Below are 3,216 nucleotides of genomic sequence, written 5' to 3' on the forward strand. Positions count from 1 at the left end.
TATAGAAAGAGAATGGACTGACTGTTCTGGGGCGGGGGGAAGGGGTGTGGGGGGTGCGGGAAGAGACTGGACAAATATCGTACACCTATGGATGAGGACAGTGGGGGGATGCGTAAGGGCAGAGGGAGGGGTGGGGACTGGGTGGAGGGTAGCTTTAGGGGGGGAAAAGGAACAACTGTAATAACCTGAACAATAAATATTTAATAATAATAAATAAAAGAACAGTGTAGAGAGGGGAAATAATGGCATAGCCATTAATATACATGTATAAGATGCAAATTAAACTATACTTAGAATCTTGAAAAAGCTAAAAGGAGTGTGAGTTAAATATTTTTTCCTATTCATTTATATTTATTTATTTTTAGTCAAATTATTTTGTTAACATACATAATACTTATGGCATTATAATGAATTTCTTTTCTTGACATGTTTTTTTTTTTAAAAAAAAACAAAAGCCATATTTAAATTCAATTATTTATCTAATCCAAGCCTGCATTTCTGTAGCTGGGTGGAAGGAAAATATCATTCTTACTCGTTTGTTCCAGGCTTATGGATTTTTAGAGAGAGAATAAGGGAGAGAGAGACAGAAGCATTGATATGATATAAGAGTAAAACACCAGTCAGCTGCCTTCTCCGTGCCTTCTACAGGGAATGGAGTTCACAACCTGGGCATGTGCACTTACTGACTGGGAATCGATCCACCACCTTTTTAGTAGACTGGATGATGCTCAACCAACTGAGCCACACATACCAGGTTGAAATTTAGATTATAACAAATTTTACAAGATACTGATTCATTTTTAAAGTAATAAATATAATTTTTCTACTTCCAATAATAGAAGAAAATACTGTAATTAACAGATGTATTTGAAAAGTATGTTACATATCTTTCTTACATCTCTCATTGACCTTAAACCCACTGTTACTTTTCCTTGCTTTTAAGTGTCTATTTGTGGGTTTTTTGTTTTGTTTTGTTTTTTTTTGTAGGTAGCTACATGCCTAGATAAAGTTTTGTTTTTTTCTTTTGTTTTTCTCCAGAAGAGCTCGACAATGTTTATTTCCAAATTCATTTATGTTTAAGGACACAGAAATGTAATGTATTTAAAGTATTCTCTATTCATTTTATTACTAGGGAACTGAATTTATATTTCACAAGAACACCATAAACATTGTAAACTCTTTAATTTGTTCATAATATCTGCCCATTGTCTAATGAAGATGTGACTTTATGCCTTTAATATCTGATAGTTTTACACTATTCAACTTAAACAGGTTCTTTTTATAATTTATTTTATTTTTTGATTATAGTTGACATTCAATACTACATTACTAATAGTTTCAGGTATACAGCATAGTGATGAGATAATTATACAACTTAGTAGGTGATCACCCAAATAAGTCTAGTATGCACTTGGTGCCATGCATAGTTATTACAATATTATTCACTACATTCCCTATGATGTACTTTACATCTCTATATTTTGTAACTGCCAATTATTTTGTAACTTCTTAATCCCTTCACCTTTTTCACCCAGCCCCACAAGCTCCCTCTCATGTAAACAAAAACTTTTTAAACAAAATAAAAGCTTTGACTATCATTTAGGGTGAATAAGGTTGACACATAAAAACTAGCAAATTTCTGTGTGCTATAGCTAGAATTGATACCATTGTAAGTAGCTAATCCTATCTAATAAAAGACAAAAAGGGTAATTGACCATACCTTTGCTATGCTTCCCATAGGATAATCAGGGCAATATGCAAATTAACTGCCAGCAAAGATGGCGGTTAATTTGCATACATAGGCACCAAGTGACAGAGGGAAGCTGGCTGGCCCCGATGAGCGAAGAGCAAAGAGAGGGCCCCGCGTGTGCGTATGGAGCCGGGGCTTAGCTAAGGCTTAGTGCATACTCTCCAGTGGCCCCGCAGCAGGGCATCCTGGCAGCCTCCAGACAGGCGGGCAGTGGGGAGAGCCGAGTAGGGCAGGGGCTGCAGGGAGCCAAGTTCCCAGGGGTCTGAGGAGAGTGCTTGACAGGAGTCCAGACTGCAAAGAAAGAAGAGGAAGCGGCCACGGGGAGCTCTTCCAATCCCCCTGCAGGACACCCTACCACAGCCCCGCAACCCTAGGGGCACGGGGAGGCTGACCAGACAGGGAGAAGACCCAGCCTTGGGGGTAGCTGCAGCCCATATCTCTGACTCCCAATCTCTTCCCCTGCCACCCCCAGCAGGGGTGCCCACAACAATAGCACGCCTGTGACAACCTGTCAGTGCCCCCGAGGCACCCGAGGCCCTTGGCCTGCCACTGCTGGGCCCCTTCGCTGGGTCCAGGCACGCCTCTCCTCCCTACAACTCCAGACCCAGGTGGAGGAAGGCCTAAGCGGCCCCTCATGGTCAGACTCATACCCCCCCCCAACACCCCCTCCCTGACAGCAGTGGCGCCATCTCCACAGCAGAAGTGCACTGAACCTTGCCAGGGGTGCGGCTAAACCTCCCCTCCTAGCCCGCCTGGCCCCACCCTGGCCCAGCCCCTGCCCTGAGCACATACAGCTGCGAAAAGGCCACCACCGCTGACCACGGCTACAGGGCTCTAGCCAGAGCCCGCCCCTCTGAGGCCTGTGGAACCCTCTGCAAAGCTTCCATAGCTACAGTCCCGGGAAACAATCATGCCCTCCTCCCCTAATCAGCACCTGCTACCTGCGAGCGTACCTGTGGGCTTAAAGATAACAATTCCTTCCCGTTTAGACGTCACTTACTTGATGAAACATTTCTAGGTTTATTAGCTCAGAACCTCCCCATGACAACCCAGGTAGGTAGGCGGAGAAGAGATTACAATTCCCATGGTATATGTGTATGCAGAAATGAAGCTCAGAGAGGAAAAGTGTCAAGCCCAGTGGTTCCCAAGGTGCAGCACACGCCCCATGGGGGGGAGGGGCAATTTGATTTGAAGTGGGGACAATTCCAGAATGAGTTAATAGTGAATTTTTTGCATTTCTTATGGTTCAAAAGGGCCTCATCTACAGCGTATCCTATATAATGAAAGGCTAATATGTAAATGACCAAATGGTGGAATTACCGGTCACTATGCTGTGCGCTGACCACCAGGGGACAGACATTCAACGCAGGCGCTGCACTATGCTGGTCAGTGTGCTCCCACAGTGGGAAAGCCGCTCAGCCAGAAGCCAAACTCACAGCAGCAGTGGTGGGAGCCTCTCCCGCCTC

The sequence above is a fragment of the Myotis davidii genome, unplaced genomic scaffold (genome assembly GCF_000327345.1).
Source record: "Myotis davidii unplaced genomic scaffold, ASM32734v1 scaffold273, whole genome shotgun sequence".
Taxonomy (NCBI): domain Eukaryota; kingdom Metazoa; phylum Chordata; class Mammalia; order Chiroptera; family Vespertilionidae; genus Myotis; species Myotis davidii.